Below are 20,376 nucleotides of genomic sequence, written 5' to 3'. Positions count from 1 at the left end.
ATTTTGTGTTACTATTTCCAAGGTTTAAGGGCAACGTAGCACGTCTGGTGAACAGAGCAGAGTCCCATATCATCAGTCAGACCAGTAGAAACTGGATCAGCAGCACAACAAGGTAACACGTCCGGATCATGTATCAATACTGATAGGATGGAAAGAAAGGGAGCACTGCTCTCAGATCAGCTTTCTCCATTCAAATATTTCCTTAACATTATAATTATGTCACAATACTGACCACAGATCAGCTTCTATTATCACCTATGGCTTCAAGTATTGAGGAGGCTTATTATAATTCTTACCCAATAAAAATGCAGTAAATCCCAGATTTGACACATCATTGTGTTCATGTTAGGATTCACATCATTAAATATATTGAGACAAATTACAGAGTAGCCTACATGTAGCAAAATAGAACTCAATATACTGAACAATATGATTGAAATAGGCCTAAAGCCAGTTCATAGTTTAATGCAGTCATCTCGGTTTTCATTTGAAGCAAATTTGAAGAAGTCCCTTGTTTGAATCAGTTGCAAAGACATTGGCAACTTTGTTCTGAATTCATCTGCAAGTCACAGAGAGACTGATAAACCATGTGATTCTATGTTTAGCAGAGATCTTCTGTGTATAAAGTCACATGGAAGGGAAAAAAACAGCTAACAACACAATCAGCTGTTCTACGAGTGGTGTTAGTTTACCCAGCTGTTCTAGTGGTCTGAGGCAGGTGTTATATTACTCAGCTGTTCTAGTGGTCTGAGGGAGGTGTTAGATTACTCAGCTGTTCTAGTGGTCTGAGGCAGGTGTTAGATTACCCAGCTGTTCTAGTGGTCTGAGGCAGGTGTTATATTACTCAGATGATCTAGTGGTCTGAGGCAGGTGTTAGATTACTCAGCTGTTCTAGTGGTCTGAGACAGGTGTTAGTTTACCCAGCTGTTCTAGTGGTCTGAGGCAGGTGTTATATTACTCAGCTGTTCTAGTGGTCTGAGGGAGGTGTTAGATTACTCAGCTGTTCTAGTGGTCTGAGGCAGGTGTTAGATTACTCAGCTGTTCTAGTGGTCTGAGGCAGGTGTTAGATTACTCAGCTGTTCAGTGGTCTGAGACAGGTGTTAGATTACTCAGCTGTTCCAGTGGTCTGAGGCAGGTGGTAGATTACTCAGCTGTTCTAGTGGTCTGAGGCAGGTGTTAGATTACTCAGCTGTTCTAGTGGTCTGAGGCAGGTGTTAGTTTACTCAGCTGTTCTAGTGGTCTGAGGCAGGTGTTAGTTTACTCAGCTGTTCTAGTGGTCTGAGGCAGGTGTTAGTTTACTCAGCTGTTCTAGTGGTCTGAGGCAGGTGTTATATTACTCAGATGATCTAGTGGTCTGAGGCAGGTGTTAGATCACTCAGCTGTTCTAGTGGTCTGAGGCAGGTGTTAGATTACTCAGCTGTTCTAGTGGTCTGAGACAGGTGTTATATTACTCAGCTGTTCTAGTGGTCTGAGGCAGGTGTTAGATTACTCAGCTGTTCTAGTGGTCTGAGGGAGGTGTTAGATTACTCAGCTGTTCTAGTGGTCTGAGACAGGTGTTAGATTACTCAGCTGTTCTAGTGGTTTGAGGCAGGTGTTAGATTACTCAGCTGTTCTAGTGGTCTGAGACAGGTGTTAGATTACTCAGCTGTTCTAGTGGTCTGAGACAGGTGTTAGATTACTCAGCTGTTCTAGTGGTCTGAGACAGGTGTTAGATTGCTCAGCTGTTCTAGTGGTCTGAGGAATGTGTTAGATTACTCATCTGTTCTAGTGGTCTGAGACAGGTGTTATATTACTCAGCTGTTCTAGTGGTCTGAGGCAGGTGTTAGATTACTCAGCTGTTCTAGTGGTCTGAGACAGGTGTTAGATTACTCAGCTGTTCTAGTGGTTTGAGGCAGGTGTTAGATTACTCAGCTGTTCTAGTGGTCTGAGACAGGTGTTAGATTACTCAGCTGTTCTAGTGGTCTGAGACAGGTGTTAGATTACTCAGCTGTTCTAGTGGTCTGAGACAGGTGTTAGATTGCTCAGCTGTTCTAGTGGTCTGAGGAAGGTGTTAGATTACTCATCTGTTCTAGTGGTCTGAGGCAGGTGGTAGATTACTCATCTGTTCTAGTGGTCTGAGGCAGGTGTTAGATTACTCAGCTGTTCTAGTGGTCTGAGACAGGTGTTAGATTACTCAGCTGTTCTAGTGGTCTGAGGCAGGTGTTAGATTACTCAGCTGTTCTAGTGGTCTGAGGCAGGTGTTATATTACTCAGATGATCTAGTGGTCTGAGGCAGGTGTTAGATCACTCAGCTGTTCTAGTGGTCTGAGGCAGGTGTTAGATTACTCAGCTGTTCTAGTGGTCTGAGACAGGTGTTATATTACTCAGCTGTTCTAGTGGTCTGAGGCAGGTGTTAGATTACTCAGCTGTTCTAGTGGTCTGAGGGAGGTGTTAGATTACTCAGCTGTTCTAGTGGTCTGAGACAGGTGTTAGATTACTCAGCTGTTCTAGTGGTTTGAGGCAGGTGTTAGATTACTCAGCTGTTCTAGTGGTCTGAGACAGGTGTTAGATTACTCAGCTGTTCTAGTGGTCTGAGACAGGTGTTAGATTACTCAGCTGTTCTAGTGGTCTGAGACAGGTGTTAGATTGCTCAGCTGTTCTAGTGGTCTGAGGAATGTGTTAGATTACTCATCTGTTCTAGTGGTCTGAGACAGGTGTTATATTACTCAGCTGTTCTAGTGGTCTGAGGCAGGTGTTAGATTACTCAGCTGTTCTAGTGGTCTGAGACAGGTGTTAGATTACTCAGCTGTTCTAGTGGTTTGAGGCAGGTGTTAGATTACTCAGCTGTTCTAGTGGTCTGAGACAGGTGTTAGATTACTCAGCTGTTCTAGTGGTCTGAGACAGGTGTTAGATTACTCAGCTGTTCTAGTGGTCTGAGACAGGTGTTAGATTGCTCAGCTGTTCTAGTGGTCTGAGGAAGGTGTTAGATTACTCATCTGTTCTAGTGGTCTGAGGCAGGTGGTAGATTACTCATCTGTTCTAGTGGTCTGAGGCAGGTGTTAGATTACTCAGCTGTTCTAGTGGTCTGAGACAGGTGTTAGATTACTCAGCTGTTCTAGTGGTCTGAGGCAGGTGTTAGATTACTCAGCTGTTCTAGTGGTCTGAGGGAGGTGTTAGATTACTCAGATGTTCTAGTGGTCTGAGACAGGTGTTAGATTACTCAGCTGTTCTAGTGGTTTGAGGCAGGTGTTAGATTACTCAGCTGTTCTAGTGGTCTGAGACAGGTGTTAGATTACTCAGCTGTTCTAGTGGTCTGAGACAGGTGTTAGATTACTCAGCTGTTCTAGTGGTCTGAGACAGGTGTTAGATTGCTCAGCTGTTCTAGTGGTCTGAGGAAGGTGTTAGATTACTCATCTGTTCTAGTGGTCTGAGGCAGGTGGTAGATTACTCAGCTGTTCTAGTGGTCTGAGGCAGGTGGTAGATTACTCATCTGTTCTAGTGGTCTGAGCCAGGTGTTATATTACTCAGCTGTTCTAGTGGTCTGAGGCAGGTGTTAGATTACTCAGCTGTTCTAGTGGTCTGAGGCAGGTGTTAGTTTACTCAGCTGTTCTAGTGGTCTGAGGCAGGTGTTAGTTTACTCAGCTGTTCTAGTGGTCTGAGGCAGGTGTTAGTTTACTCAGCTGTTCTAGTGGTCTGAGGCAGGTGGTAGATTACTCAGCTGTTCTAGTGGTCTGAGACAGGTGTTATATTACTCAGCTGTTCTAGTGGTCTGAGGCAGGTGTTAGATTACTCAGCTGTTCTAGTGGTCTGAGGGAGGTGTTAGATTACTCAGCTGTTCTAGTGGTCTGAGGGAGGTGTTAGATTACTCAGCTGTTCTAGTGGTTTGAGGCAGGTGTTAGATTACTCAGCTGTTCTAGTGGTCTGAGACAGGTGTTAGATTACTCAGCTGTTCTAGTGGTCTGAGACAGGTGTTAGATTACTCAGCTGTTCTAGTGGTCTGAGACAGGTGTTAGATTGCTCAGCTGTTCTAGTGGTCTGAGGAAGGTGTTAGATTACTCATCTGTTCTAGTGGTCTGAGGCAGGTGGTAGATTACTCAGCTGTTCTAGTGGTCTGAGGCAGGTGGTAGATTACTCATCTGTTCTAGTGGTCTGAGGCAGGTGTTAGATTACTCAGCTGTTCTAGTGGTCTGAGGCAGGTGTTAGATTACTCAGCTGTTCTAGTGGTCTGAGGCAGGTGTTAGATTACTCAGCTGTTCTAGTGGTCTGAGGGAGGTGTTAGATTACTCAGCTGTTCTAGTGGTCTGAGACAGGTGTTAGATTACTCAGCTGTTCTAGTGGTCTGAGACAGGTGTTAGATTACTCAGCTGTTCTAGTGGTCTGAGACAGGTGTTAGATTACTCAGCTGTTCTAGTGGTTTGAGGCAGGTGTTAGATTACTCAGCTGTTCTAGTGGTCTGAGACAGGTGTTAGATTACTCAGCTGTTCTAGTGGTCTGAGACAGGTGTTAGATTACTCAGCTGTTCTAGTGGTCTGAGACAGGTGTTAGATTGCTCAGCTGTTCTAGTGGTCTGAGGAAGGTGTTAGATTACTCATCTGTTCTAGTGGTCTGAGGCAGGTGGTAGATTACTCAGCTGTTCTAGTGGTCTGAGGCAGGTGGTAGATTACTCATCTGTTCTAGTGGTCTGAGCCAGGTGTTATATTACTCAGCTGTTCTAGTGGTCTGAGGCAGGTGTTAGATTACTCAGCTGTTCTGGTGGTCTGAGGCAGGTGTTAGATTACTCAGCTGTTCTAGTGGTCTGAGGCAGGTGTTAGATTACTCAGCTGTTCTAGTGGTCTGAGACAGGTGTTAGATTACTCAGCTGTTCTAGTGGTCTGAGGCAGGTGTTATATTACTCAGCTGTTCTAGTGGTCTGAGACAGGTGTTAGATTACTCAGCTGATCTAGTGGTCTGAGGCAGGTGTTAGATCACTCAGCTGTTCTAGTGGTCTGAGGCAGGTGTTAGATTACTCAGCTGTTCTAGTGGTCTGAGGCAGGTGTTAGTTTACTCAGCTGTTCTAGTGGTCTGAGACAGGTGTTAGATTACTCAGCTGTTCTAGTGGTTTGAGGCAGGTGTTAGATTACTCAGCTGTTCTAGTGGTCTGAGACAGGTGTTAGATTACTCAGCTGTTCTAGTGGTCTGAGACAGGTGTTAGATTACTCAGCTGTTCTAGTGGTCTGAGACAGGTGTTAGATTGCTCAGCTGTTCTAGTGGTCTGAGGAAGGTGTTAGATTACTCATCTGTTCTAGTGGTCTGAGGCAGGTGGTAGATTACTCATCTGTTCTAGTGGTCTGAGGCAGGTGTTAGATTACTCAGCTGTTCTAGTGGTCTGAGGCAGGTGTTAGATTACTCAGCTGTTCTAGTGGTCTGAGGCAGGTGTTAGATTACTCAGCTGTTCTAGTGGTCTGAGGCAGGTGTTAGATTACTCAGCTGTTCTAGTGGTCTGAGGCAGGTGTTAGATTACTCAGCTGTTCTAGTGGTCTGAGGCAGGTGTTAGATTACTCAGCTGTTCTAGTGGTCTGAGACAGGTGTTAGATTACTCAGCTGTTCTAGTGGTCTGAGGCAGGTGTTAGATTACTCAGCTGTTCTAGTGGTCTGAGGAGGTGTTAGATTACTCAGCTGTTCTAGTGGTCTGAGGCAGGTGGTAGATTACTCAGCTGTTCTAGTGGTTTGAGGCAGGTGTTAGATTACTCAGCTGTTCTAGTGGTCTGAGGCAGGTGTTAGATTACTCAGCTGATCTAGTGGTCTGAGGCAGGTGTTAGATTACTCAGCTGTTCTAGTGGTCTGAGACAGGTGTTAGATTGCTCAGCTGTTCTAGTGGTCTGAGGAGGTGTTAGATTACTCAGCTGTTCTAGTGGTCTGAGACAGGTGTTAGATTACTCAGCTGTTCTAGTGGTCTGAGGCAGGTGTTAGATTACTCAGCTGTTCTAGTGGTCTGAGACAGGTGTTAGATTACTCAGCTGTTCTAGTGGTTTGAGGCAGGTGTTAGATTACTCAGCTGTTCTAGTGGTCTGAGACAGGTGTTAGATTACTCAGCTGTTCTAGTGGTCTGAGACAGGTGTTAGATTACTCAGCTGTTCTAGTGGTCTGAGACAGGTGTTAGATTGCTCAGCTGTTCTAGTGGTCTGAGGGAGGTGTTAGATTACTCAGATGTTCTAGTGGTCTGAGACAGGTGTTAGATTACTCAGCTGTTCTAGTGGTTTGAGGCAGGTGTTAGATTACTCAGCTGTTCTAGTGGTCTGAGACAGGTGTTAGATTACTCAGCTGTTCTAGTGGTCTGAGACAGGTGTTAGATTACTCAGCTGTTCTAGTGGTCTGAGACAGGTGTTAGATTGCTCAGCTGTTCTAGTGGTCTGAGGAAGGTGTTAGATTACTCATCTGTTCTAGTGGTCTGAGGCAGGTGGTAGATTACTCAGCTGTTCTAGTGGTCTGAGGCAGGTGGTAGATTACTCATCTGTTCTAGTGGTCTGAGCCAGGTGTTATATTACTCAGCTGTTCTAGTGGTCTGAGGCAGGTGTTAGATTACTCAGCTGTTCTAGTGGTCTGAGGCAGGTGTTAGTTTACTCAGCTGTTCTAGTGGTCTGAGGCAGGTGTTAGTTTACTCAGCTGTTCTAGTGGTCTGAGGCAGGTGTTAGTTTACTCAGCTGTTCTAGTGGTCTGAGGCAGGTGGTAGATTACTCAGCTGTTCTAGTGGTCTGAGACAGGTGTTATATTACTCAGCTGTTCTAGTGGTCTGAGGCAGGTGTTAGATTACTCAGCTGTTCTAGTGGTCTGAGGAGGTGTTAGATTACTCAGCTGTTCTAGTGGTCTGAGACAGGTGTTAGATTACTCAGCTGTTCTAGTGGTTTGAGGCAGGTGTTAGATTACTCAGCTGTTCTAGTGGTCTGAGACAGGTGTTAGATTACTCAGCTGTTCTAGTGGTCTGAGACAGGTGTTAGATTACTCAGCTGTTCTAGTGGTCTGAGACAGGTGTTAGATTGCTCAGCTGTTCTAGTGGTCTGAGGAGGTGTTAGATTACTCATCTGTTCTAGTGGTCTGAGGCAGGTGGTAGATTACTCAGCTGTTCTAGTGGTCTGAGGCAGGTGTTAGATTACTCAGCTGTTCTAGTGGTCTGAGGCAGGTGTTAGATTACTCAGCTGTTCTAGTGGTCTGAGGCAGGTGTTAGATTACTCAGCTGTTCTAGTGGTCTGAGGCAGGTGTTAGATTACTCAGCTGTTCTAGTGGTCTGAGGCAGGTGTTAGATTACTCAGCTGTTCTAGTGGTCTGAGGCAGGTGTTAGATTACTCAGCTGTTCTAGTGGTCTGAGACAGGTGTTAGATTACTCAGCTGTTCTAGTGGTCTGAGACAGGTGTTAGATTACTCAGCTGTTCTAGTGGTCTGAGGCAGGTGTTAGATTACTCAGCTGTTCTAGTGGTCTGAGGCAGGTGGTAGATTACTCAGCTGTTCTAGTGGTCTGAGGCAGGTGGTAGATTACTCAGCTGTTCTAGTGGTCTGAGGCAGGTGTTAGATTACTCAGCTGTTCTAGTGGTCTGAGGCAGGTGTTAGATTACTCAGCTGTTCTAGTGGTCTGAGGCAGGTGTTAGATTACTCAGCTGTTCTAGTGGTCTGAGGCAGGTGTTAGATTACTCAGCTGTTCTAGTGGTCTGAGGCAGGTGTTAGATTACTCAGCTGTTCTAGTGGTCTGAGGCAGGTGTTAGATTACTCAGCTGTTCTAGTGGTCTGAGGCAGGTGTTAGATTACTCAGCTGTTCTAGTGGTCTGAGGCAGGTGTTAGATTACTCAGCTGTTCTAGTGGTCTGAGGCAGGTGTTAGATTACTCAGCTGTTCTAGTGGTCTGAGGCAGGTGTTAGTTTACTCAGCTGTTCTAGTGGTCTGAGGCAGGTGTTAGATTAATCAGCTGTTCTAGTGGTCTGAGGCAGGTGTTAGATTACTCAGCTGTTCTAGTGGTCTGAGGCAGGTGGTAGATTACTCAGCTGTTCTAGTGGTCTGAGGCAGGTGTTATATTACTCAGCTGTTCTAGTGGTCTGAGGCAGGTGTTAGATTACTCAGCTGTTCTAGTGGTCTGAGGCAGGTGTTAGATTACTCAGCTGTTCTAGTGGTCTGAGACAGGTGTTAGATTACTCAGCTGTTCTAGTGGTTTGAGGCAGGTGTTAGATTACTCAGCTGTTCTAGTGGTCTGAGACAGGTGTTAGATTACTCAGCTGTTCTAGTGGTCTGAGACAGGTGTTAGATTACTCAGCTGTTCTAGTGGTCTGAGACAGGTGTTAGATTGCTCAGCTGTTCTAGTGGTCTGAGGAAGGTGTTAGATTACTCATCTGTTCTAGTGGTCTGAGGCAGGTGGTAGATTACTCAGCTGTTCTAGTGGTCTGAGGCAGGTGGTAGATTACTCATCTGTTCTAGTGGTCTGAGGCAGGTGTTAGATTACTCAGCTGTTCTAGTGGTCTGAGGCAGGTGTTAGATTACTCAGCTGTTCTAGTGGTCTGAGGCAGGTGTTAGATTACTCAGCTGTTCTAGTGGTCTGAGACAGGTGTTATATTACTCAGCTGTTCTAGTGGTCTGAGGCAGGTGTTAGATTACTCAGCTGTTCTAGTGGTCTGAGGGAGGTGTTAGATTACTCAGCTGTTCTAGTGGTCTGAGACAGGTGTTAGATTACTCAGCTGTTCTAGTGGTTTGAGGCAGGTGTTAGATTACTCAGCTGTTCTAGTGGTCTGAGACAGGTGTTAGATTACTCAGCTGTTCTAGTGGTCTGAGACAGGTGTTAGATTACTCAGCTGTTCTAGTGGTCTGAGACAGGTGTTAGATTACTCAGCTGTTCTAGTGGTCTGAGGCAGGTGTTAGATTACTCAGCTGTTCTAGTGGTCTGAGACAGGTGTTAGATTACTCAGCTGTTCTAGTGGTCTGAGGCAGGTGTTAGATTACTCAGCTGTTCTAGTGGTCTGAGACAGGTGTTAGATTACTCAGCTGTTCTAGTGGTCTGAGACAGGTGTTAGATTACTCAGCTGTTCTAGTGGTTTGAGGCAGGTGTTAGATTACTCAGCTGTTCTAGTGGTCTGAGACAGGTGTTAGATTACTCAGCTGTTCTAGTGGTCTGAGACAGGTGTTAGATTACTCAGCTGTTCTAGTGGTCTGAGACAGGTGTTAGATTGCTCAGCTGTTCTAGTGGTCTGAGGAAGGTGTTAGATTACTCATCTGTTCTAGTGGTCTGAGGCAGGTGGTAGATTACTCAGCTGTTCTAGTGGTCTGAGGCAGGTGGTAGATTACTCAGCTGTTCTAGTGGTCTGAGGTGTTAGATTACTCAGCTGTTCTAGTGGTCTGAGGCAGGTGTTAGATTACTCAGCTGTTCTAGTGGTCTGAGGCAGGTGTTAGTTTACTCAGCTGTTCTAGTGGTCTGAGGCAGGTGTTAGTTTACTCAGCTGTTCTAGTGGTCTGAGGCAGGTGTTAGTTTACTCAGCTGTTCTAGTGGTCTGAGGCAGGTGGTAGATTACTCAGCTGTTCTAGTGGTCTGAGACAGGTGTTATATTACTCAGCTGTTCTAGTGGTCTGAGGCAGGTGTTAGATTACTCAGCTGTTCTAGTGGTCTGAGGGAGGTGTTAGATTACTCAGCTGTTCTAGTGGTCTGAGACAGGTGTTAGATTACTCAGCTGTTCTAGTGGTTTGAGGCAGGTGTTAGATTACTCAGCTGTTCTAGTGGTCTGAGACAGGTGTTAGATTACTCAGCTGTTCTAGTGGTCTGAGACAGGTGTTAGATTACTCAGCTGTTCTAGTGGTCTGAGGCAGGTGTTAGATTACTCAGCTGTTCTAGTGGTCTGAGGCAGGTGTTAGATTACTCAGCTGTTCTAGTGGTCTGAGGCAGGTGGTAGATTACTCAGCTGTTCTAGTGGTCTGAGGCAGGTGGTAGATTACTCATCTGTTCTAGTGGTCTGAGGCAGGTGTTAGATTACTCAGCTGTTCTAGTGGTCTGAGGCAGGTGTTAGATTACTCAGCTGTTCTAGTGGTCTGAGGCAGGTGTTAGATTACTCAGCTGTTCTAGTGGTCTGAGACAGGTGTTATATTACTCAGCTGTTCTAGTGGTCTGAGGCAGGTGTTAGATTACTCAGCTGTTCTAGTGGTCTGAGGGAGGTGTTAGATTACTCAGCTGTTCTAGTGGTCTGAGACAGGTGTTAGATTACTCAGCTGTTCTAGTGGTCTGAGGCAGGTGTTAGATTACTCAGCTGTTCTAGTGGTCTGAGACAGGTGTTAGATTACTCAGCTGTTCTAGTGGTCTGAGACAGGTGTTAGATTACTCAGCTGTTCTAGTGGTCTGAGACAGGTGTTAGATTACTCAGCTGTTCTAGTGGTCTGAGGCAGGTGTTAGATTACTCAGCTGTTCTAGTGGTCTGAGACAGGTGTTAGATTACTCAGCTGTTCTAGTGGTCTGAGGCAGGTGTTAGATTACTCAGCTGTTCTAGTGGTCTGAGGCAGGTGTTAGATTACTCAGCTGTTCTAGTGGTCTGAGACAGGTGTTAGATTACTCAGCTGTTCTAGTGGTCTGAGGCAGGTGTTAGATTACTCAGCTGTTCTAGTGGTCTGAGACAGGTGTTAGATTACTCAGCTGTTCTAGTGGTCTGAGACAGGTGTTAGATTACTCAGCTGTTCTAGTGGTCTGAGACAGGTGTTAGATTACTCAGCTGTTCTAGTGGTCTGAGACAGGTGTTAGATTACTCAGCTGTTCTAGTGGTTTGAGGCAGGTGTTAGATTACTCAGCTGTTCTAGTGGTCTGAGACAGGTGTTAGATTACTCAGCTGTTCTAGTGGTCTGAGACAGGTGTTAGATTACTCAGCTGTTCTAGTGGTCTGAGACAGGTGTTAGATTGCTCAGCTGTTCTAGTGGTCTGAGGAAGGTGTTAGATTACTCATCTGTTCTAGTGGTCTGAGGCAGGTGGTAGATTACTCAGCTGTTCTAGTGGTCTGAGGCAGGTGGTAGATTACTCATCTGTTCTAGTGGTCTGAGCCAGGTGTTATATTACTCAGCTGTTCTAGTGGTCTGAGGCAGGTGTTAGATTACTCAGCTGTTCTAGTGGTCTGAGGCAGGTGTTAGTTTACTCAGCTGTTCTAGTGGTCTGAGGCAGGTGTTAGTTTACTCAGCTGTTCTAGTGGTCTGAGGCAGGTGTTAGTTTACTCAGCTGTTCTAGTGGTCTGAGGCAGGTGGTAGATTACTCAGCTGTTCTAGTGGTCTGAGACAGGTGTTATATTACTCAGCTGTTCTAGTGGTCTGAGGCAGGTGTTAGATTACTCAGCTGTTCTAGTGGTCTGAGGGAGGTGTTAGATTACTCAGCTGTTCTAGTGGTCTGAGACAGGTGTTAGATTACTCAGCTGTTCTAGTGGTTTGAGGCAGGTGTTAGATTACTCAGCTGTTCTAGTGGTCTGAGACAGGTGTTAGATTACTCAGCTGTTCTAGTGGTCTGAGACAGGTGTTAGATTACTCAGCTGTTCTAGTGGTCTGAGACAGGTGTTAGATTGCTCAGCTGTTCTAGTGGTCTGAGGAAGGTGTTAGATTACTCATCTGTTCTAGTGGTCTGAGGCAGGTGGTAGATTACTCAGCTGTTCTAGTGGTCTGAGGCAGGTGGTAGATTACTCATCTGTTCTAGTGGTCTGAGGCAGGTGTTAGATTACTCAGCTGTTCTAGTGGTCTGAGGCAGGTGTTAGATTACTCAGCTGTTCTAGTGGTCTGAGGCAGGTGTTAGATTACTCAGCTGTTCTAGTGGTCTGAGACAGGTGTTATATTACTCAGCTGTTCTAGTGGTCTGAGGCAGGTGTTAGATTACTCAGCTGTTCTAGTGGTCTGAGACAGGTGTTAGATTACTCAGCTGTTCTAGTGGTCTGAGACAGGTGTTAGATTACTCAGCTGTTCTAGTGGTCTGAGGCAGGTGGTAGATTACTCAGCTGTTCTAGTGGTCTGAGGAAGGTGTTAGATTACTCAGCTGTTCTAGTGGTCTGAGGCAGGTAGTAGGTTACTCAGCTGTTCTAGTGGTCTGAGACAGGTGTTAGATTACTCAGCTGTTCTAGTGGTCTGAGGCAGGTGGTAGATTACTCAGCTGTTCTAGTGGTCTGAGGAAGGTGTTATATTACTCAGCTGTTCTAGTGGTCTGAGGCACACGTGTATCATTTGTACAGTTCTTTATTAAAAATGCAGTTATTTGTTACATTTGACTGTATGACTGATATATATGATATATATTATTACTGTGTTAAACCTAGCAGTACTACTGATTTCTCTGAGAGTGAGGCAGATATATATTATTACTGTGTAAAACCTAGCAGTACTACTGATTTCTCTGAGAATGAGGCAGATATATATTATTACTGTATAAAACCTAGCAGTACTACTGATTTCTCTGAGAGTGAGACAGATATGTAGCACTTAAGAAAAAAACATGATTATTTTTTCTTTTTGAAAGGAAACCATCAAGTGATAGATTTTAAACAAATGCATGTCTGTCATTGAACAACCCCATGCCGTGATTAGATAGTGGAAAAAAACACCAATCTTTTTCATAATTTCTTTAAATAATAAAAGCTAATTTAGATAATTTTCTGAAAAAATAAATACTCATGTTATATACCAGGTATCTAAACACAGAGTAAATACTCATGGTATATACCAGGTATCTAAACACAGAGTAAATACTCCTGGTATATACCAGGTATCTAATCACAGAGTAAATACTCATGTTATACCAGGTATCTTACACAGAGTAAATACTCATGTTATATACCAGGTATCTAAACACAGAGTAAATACTCCTGGTATATACCAGGTATCTTATCACAGATAAACCAGGTATCTAAACACAGAGTAAATACTCCTGGTATATACCAGGTATCTAATCACAGAGTAAATACTCCTGGTATATACCAGGTATCTAATCACAGAGTAAATACTCCTGGTATATACCAGGTATCTAAACACAGAGTAAATACTCCTGGTATATACCAGGTATCTAAACACAGAGTAAATACTCCTGGTATATACCAGGTATCTAATCACAGAGTAAATACTCCTGGTATATACCAGGTATCTAATCACAGAGTAAATACTCCTGGTATATACCAGGTATCTAAACACAGAGTAAATACTCCTGGTATATACCAGGTATCTAAACACAGAGTAAATACTCCTGGTATATACCAGGTATCTAAACACAGAGTAAATACTCCTGGTATATACCAGGTATCTAAACACAGAGTAAATACCAGGTATCTTACACAGAGTAAATACTCCTGGTATATACCAGGGAATTAAACACAGAGTAAATACTCCTGGTATATACCAGGTTTCTAATCACAGAGTAAATACTCCTGATATTGATACAAATAGCGTGTTTGTGTTCAAAATGTTAAACACAGGTTCTACAAATCCCAGAGCACAAAACAGACAAGGTTTTAAAAATCTTTTAAAAGGTTGTATTCTGTTAACTCATACCCAAGTAAAACTGAATGCTCTTCAACTGATCGCTGCCTGCACCCGCCCACCTGACTAGCATCACTACTCTGGACGGCTCTGACTTAGAATACGTGGACAACTACAAATACCCACCCGACTAGCATCACTACTCTGGACGGTTCTGACTTAGAATACGTGGACAACTACAGATACCCACCCGACTAGCATCACTACTCTGGACGGTTCTGACTTAGAATACGTGGACAACTACAGATACCCACCCGACTAGCATCACTACTCTGGACGGTTCTGACTTAGAATACGTGGACAACTACAGATACCCACCCGACTAGCATCACTACTCTGGACGGTTCTGACTTAGAATACGTGGACAACTACAAATACCTGGGTGTCTGGTTAGACTGTAAACTCTCCTTCCAGACTCACATTAAGCATCTCCAATCCAAAATTAAATCTAGAATCAGCTTCCTATTTCGCAACAAAGCCTCCTTCACTCATGCTGCCAAACATACCCTCGTAAAACTGACTAGCCTACCGACTGTCATTTACAAAATAGCCTCCAACACTCTACTCAGCAAATCGAATGCAGTCTATCACAGTGCCATCCGTTTTGTCACCAAAGCCCCATACAATACCCACCCACTGAGACCTGTATGCTGTTGTTGGCTGGTCCTCACTACACATTCGCCGCCAAACCCACTGGCTCCAGGTTATCTGTAAGTCTTTGCTAGGTAAAGCCACGCTTTATCTCAGCTCACTGGTCACCATAGCAACACCCACTTGTAGCACGCGCTCCAGCAGGTATAGTTCACTGGTCATCCCCAAAGCCAACACCACTATGGCCTCTCTATTGCCTTAATTCCCTAATCGTACTACATCTGCACTGAACATAGATTGTTCTATTGTGTTACAGTCCGTTTGCTAATCCCTTTCTATTGTGTTACTGACTGTCCGTTTGCTAATCCCTTTCTATTGTGTTACTGACTGTCCGTTTGCTAATCCCTTTCTATTGTGTTTCCGACTGTCCGTTTGCTAATCCCTTTCTATTGTGTTACCGACTGTCCGTTTGCTAATCCCTTTCTATTGTGTTACCGACTGTCCGTTTGCTAATCCCTTTCTATTGTGTTACCGACTGTCTGTTTGCTAATCCCTTTCTATTGTGTTACCGACTGTCCGTTTGCTAATCCTTTCTATTGTGTTACCGACTGTCCGTTTGCTAATCCCTTTCTATTGTGTTACCGACTGTCCGTTTGCTAATCCCTTTCTATTGTGTTACCGACTGTCCGTTTGCTAATCCCTTTCTATTGTGTTACCGACTGTCCGTTTGCTAATCCCTTTCTATTGTGTTACCGACTGTCCGTTTGCTAATCCCTTTCTATTGTGTTACCGACTGTCCGTTTGCTAATCCCTTTCTATTGTGTTACCGACTGTCCGTTTGCTAATCCCTTTCTATTGTGTTACCACCTGTCCGTTTGCTAATCCCTTTCTATTGTGTTACCGACTGTCCGTTTGCTAATCCCTTTCTATTGTGTTACCGACTGTCCGTTTGCTAATCCATTTACATTTACATTTAAGTCATTTAGCAGACGCTCTTATCCAGAGCGACTTACAAATTGGTGCGTTCACCTTAAGACATCCAGTGGAACAGCCACTTTACAATAGTGCATCTAAATCTTTTAAGGGGGGAGGGGGTGAGAAGGATTACTTTATCCTATCCTAGGTATTCCTGAAAGAGGTGGGGTTTCAGGTGTCTCCGGAAGGTGGTGATTGACTCCGCTGTCCTGGCGTCGTGAGGGAGTTTGTTCCACCATTGGGGGGCCAGAGCAGTGAACAGTTTTGACTGGGCTGCGCGGGAACTGTACTTCCTCAGTGCTAATCCCTTTCTATTGTGTTACCGACTGTCCGTTTGCTAATCCCTTTCTATTGTGTTACCGACTGTCCGTTTGCTAATCCCTTTCTATTGTGTTACTGACTGTCCGTTTGCTAATCCCTTTCTATTGTGTTACTGACTGTCCGTTTGCTAATCCCTTTCTATTGTGTTACCGACTGTCCGTTTGCTAATCCCTTTCTATTGTGTTACCGACTGTCCGTTTGCTAATCCCTTTCTATTGTTACCGACTGTCCGTAATTGCTTTCTAATCCCTTTCTATTGTTTACTGACTGTCCGTTTGCTAATCCCTTTCTATTGTTACCGACTGTCCGTTTGCTAATCCCTTTCTATTGTGTTACCGACTGTCCGTTTGCTAATCCCTTTCTATTGTTTACCGACTGTCCGTTTGCTAATCCCTTTCTATTGTGTTACTGACTGTCCGTTTGCTAATCCCTTTCTATTGTGTTACTGACTGTCCGTTTGCTAATCCCTTTCTATTGTGTTACCGACTGTCCGTTTGCTAATCCCTTTCTATTGTGTTACCGTCCGTTTGCTAATCCCTTTCTATTGTGTTACCGACTGTCCGTTTGCTAATCCCTTTCTATTGTGTTACCGACTGTCCGTTTGCTAATCCCTTTCTATTGTGTTACCCTTTCTACGACTGTCCGTTTGCTAATCCCTTTCTATTGTGTTACTTAATCCCTTTCTATTGTGTTACCGACTGTCCGTTTGCTAATCCCTTTCTATTGTTTACCGACTGTCCGTTTTTCTATTGCTAATGTCCCTTTTTCTATTGTGTTACTGACTGTCCGTTTGCTAATCCCTTTCTATTGTGTTACCGACTGTCCGTTTGCTAATCCCTTTCTATTGTGTTACTGACTGTCCGTTTGCTAATCCCTTTCTATTGTGTTACCGACTGTCCGTTTGCTAATCCCTTTCTATTGTGTTACTGACTGTCCGTTTGCTAATCCCTTTCTATTGTGTTACCGACTGTCCGTTTGCTAATCCATGTGGAACTCTAAATTGTTGTTTTTGTCGCACAGCTTTGCTTTATCTTGGCCAGGTCGCAGTTGTAAATGAGAACTTGTTCTTAATAGGCCAACCTGGTTAAATAAAGGTTAAATAAAATGACAAATAAATAACTTAATTACCAATTATTAGAAGGAAAACTATTTCACTCATATTTTAATACATTTTAGGTCAGATTTCATATAAACCTGTAAACACTAGACAGATACTTTAAGGGTTTTTAGCTCAATCATCTGAGCTGGAGTTTACAAACACAACACATAAAGCCAACACATAAACAAATGTAGTCCCAGATATAAATCAAATTGGTGACATACACATGATTAGCAGATGTTATTGGTCACATACACATGATTAGCAGATGTTATTGGTCACATACACATGGTTAGCAGATGTTATTGGTCACATACACAGGGTTAGCAGATGTTATTGGTCACATACACAGGGTTAGCAGATGTTATTGGTCACATACACAGGGTTAACAGATGTTATTGGTCACATACACATGGTTAGCAGATGTTATTGGTCACATACACAGGGTTAACAGATGTTATTGGTCACATACACAGGGTTAGCAGATGTTATTGGTCACATACACATGGTTAGCAGATGTTATTGGTCCCATGCACAGGGTTAGCAGATGTTATTGGTCACATACACAGGGTTAGCAGATGTTATTGGTCACATACACATGGTTAGCAGATGTTATTGGTCACATACACATGGTTAGCAGATGTTATTGGTCCCATACACAGGGTTAGCAGATGTTATTGGTCACATACACAGGGTTAGCAGATGTTATTGGTCACATACACATGGTTAGCAGATGTTATTGGTTACATACACATGGTTAGCAGATGTTATTGGTCACATGGTTAGCAGATGTTATTGGTCACATACACATGATTAGCAGATGTTATTGGTCACATACACATGGTTAGCAGATGTTATTGATCACATACACATGGTTAGCAGATGTTATTGGTCACATACACATGGTTAGCAGATGTTATTGGTCACATACACATGATTAGCAGATGTTATTGGTCACATACATTAGCAGATGTTATTGGTCATACACATGGTTAGCAGATGTTATTGGTCACATACACATGGTTAGCAGATGTTATTGGTCACATACACATGATTAGCAGATGTTATTGGTCACATACACATGGTTAGCAGATATTATTGGTCACATACACAGGGTTAGCAGATGTTATTGGTCACATACACATGATTAGCAGATGTTATTGGTCACATACACATGGTTAGCAGATGTTATTGGTCACATACACAGGGTTAGCAGATGTTATTGGTCACATACACAGGGTTAGCAGATGTTATTGGTCACATACACATGGTTAGCAGATGTTATTTACAATGTCTGCCTAGGAACAGTGGTTAACTGCCTTGTTCAGGGGCAGATTTTTACCTTGTCAGCTCAGGGATTCAATCTAGCAACCTTTCGGTTACTGGCCCAACACTCTAACCACGAGGCTACCTGCCACCTCTACACTCTAACCACGAGGCTACCTGCCACCTCTACACTCTAACCACGAGGCTACCTGCCATCTCTACACTCTAACCACAAGGCGACCTGCCACCTCTACACTCTAACCATGAGGCTACCTGCCACCTCTACACTCTAACCACAAGGCTACCTGCCACCTCTACACTCTAACCACAAGGCTACCTGCCATCTCTACACTCTAACCACAAGGCTACCTGCCACCTCTACACTCTAACCACAAGGCGACCTGCCACCTCTACACTCTAACCATGAGGCTACCTGCCACCTCTACACTCTAACCACAAGGCTACCTGCCACCTCTACACTCTAACCACTAGGCTACCTGCCATCTCTACACTCTAACCACAAGGCTACCTGCCACCTCTACACTCTAACCACAAGGCTACCTGCCACCTCTACACTCTAACCACAAGGCTACCTGCCACCTCTACACTCTAACCACAAGGCTACCTGCCACCTCTACACTCTAACCACAAGGCGACCTGCCACCTCTACACTCTAACCACAAGGCGACCTGCCACCTCTACACTCTAACCACAAGGCTACCTGCCGCCACAGACATACATGGTATCACTTGTTATACATAATTATTATACATAAATCATTGCCAAAAGCACAAGACATACTGTTGCATGTTGGTCTATATTATTAATGGATTGATCATATAGAAATATAAAACATTCTTTTAACTACTACAATGCAATTACATGTGGAGCAGGAACCACTGACTCACTGCATTATTCTATAGTATTATCAAGACACCTGCTGTTAACTCTTAACTACTTAGGACACCTGCTGTTAACTCTTAACTACTTAGGACAGCTCACCAGGTGTCCTAAATATTGCGTACAGAACTGTCCGCGTCCCCGTACAGAACTGTCCGCGTCCACGTTCGGTGTGGCGCCAAGCCGGTTACGCGCAGAGTGGACTGAGGTGATCTCGGGGAATAACGATGGAGTTTGTTACAGTGTTGAGACACCGAAGTTTATTGTTCAATTTGCTTTTTTCTTTACGGTCAGGGACAGTATGAGTGTAGACAGATCCTTTTCACTCTCTATCCTTGTTTCAATTTGTGTTTCACCGGATTCATCATCGAGAGGAGGGACAGACGAACGACCTGCTAACTAACCAGCAGCATCCTAGTTATCCTAGCTATTCGGTACAGCTCGGTAAGCTAGCTAGCTACTCTACCAGCAGCATCCTAGTTATCCTAGCTAGTCGGTACAGCTCGGTAAACTAGCTAGCTACTCTACCAGCAGCATCCTAGTTATCCTAGCTAGTCGGTACAGCTCGGTAAGCTAGCTAGCTACTCTACCAGCAGCATCCTAGTTACCATAGCTACCACTACATCATCACCGGCTCCCCGGTTGTTTCTTCCACCTGTTAAATCCCGGTGAGGCTTCTCCCTCTCTCGTTGACGGATGCTGGCTACCTCTGTCCGGTTCTCCTCTCTTCACTAGATGGACGGTAACTTTAGTGTTTAACCCTCTGTGTCCAAGGACCAAACTTTTGAATATTATTTTCAGGGCGCCTCAATAGCAGGTATTGAACCCCGGGTAAATAATCACTAGTCAGAACCTCAACCTCAGTATACATTCATTATAAAAATCATCTTAATATCTGATATTGTGAGTAAACAACCTCGAGAGTGCGTCTTCCAGCCCTCCAATAAATTACATCATTCAACCCTCCCGGTTAGTAAATTTACCTCAACATGCCCCGGAGAAGGCAGAGTAACGACACCAGCCTTTTAGCGGGGCTGACAGACTGACTACAACGTTCGCGTCGCTAAATTAATTTCGTTTTAAAAATGACACACTGCTCGCGCTGCAACGAGCGTCTAGAAGTCAGTTCTATTTGTGAAACTCTTCTTATGTTTCCCCATCTGAGCTCAGAGTAGATGAGAGATGTAATGTTTGTCTCTGTTGTGTTGAAGACCAATCAAGCAGGAGAGACCAGCCTCCCCTGTTCCCAGCTGTGTGTCCATGAAGAGTGACCTGTCTATGAATCTACCTATACACTTTAGAGAGGGAGACTTTTCTACTGAACAAAGGTAAGAAGAACTCATGGGTCCTGGTCAGTGAGTTAAACAACACTGTCTCTAGTCATTTCTCCTCCCATTTTCCCATTTATTGTTGTTGTTTTCATAATCAATAGGCTAATCATTTTGTCCATTTTCATAGTCCTAAAACAATATTAAACAAACACAACATTGACTCAGTACTGGTTCTCCTTATAGCCTCATTATTACCTCAACTACCTGGTACCCTGCACATTGACTCAGTACTGGTTCTCCTTATAGTCTCATTATTACCTCAACTACCTGGTACCCTGCACATTGACTCAGTACTGGTTCTCCTTATAGCCTCATTATTACCTCAACTACTCTGGTACCCTGCACATTGACTCAGTACTGGTCAACTCATATAGCCTCATTATTACCTCAACTACCTGGTACCCTGCACATTGACTCAGTACTGGTTCTC

General features: G+C 44.1%; 1 long non-coding RNA gene across 1 annotated transcript in view; it reads left to right on the top strand.

The window, feature by feature from the left end:
* The window catches only part of LOC135567702 (uncharacterized), a 46,604-nt gene extending 26,448 nt beyond the window's left edge, over positions 1 to 20,156 (top strand). The window contains exons 4-5 of the long non-coding RNA XR_010462390.1: positions 23 to 112; positions 19,827 to 20,156. This is a non-coding gene — a long non-coding RNA (uncharacterized LOC135567702). The remainder of the gene's footprint in view (positions 1 to 22; positions 113 to 19,826) is intronic.
* The last annotated feature ends 220 nt before the right edge of the window (positions 20,157 to 20,376 follow it).

The sequence above is a fragment of the Oncorhynchus nerka genome, unplaced genomic scaffold (genome assembly GCF_034236695.1).
Source record: "Oncorhynchus nerka isolate Pitt River unplaced genomic scaffold, Oner_Uvic_2.0 unplaced_scaffold_1853, whole genome shotgun sequence".
In the NCBI taxonomy this organism is placed as follows: Eukaryota; Metazoa; Chordata; class Actinopteri; order Salmoniformes; family Salmonidae; genus Oncorhynchus; species Oncorhynchus nerka.
This window is presented reverse-complemented; position numbering and strand designations above follow the sequence as displayed.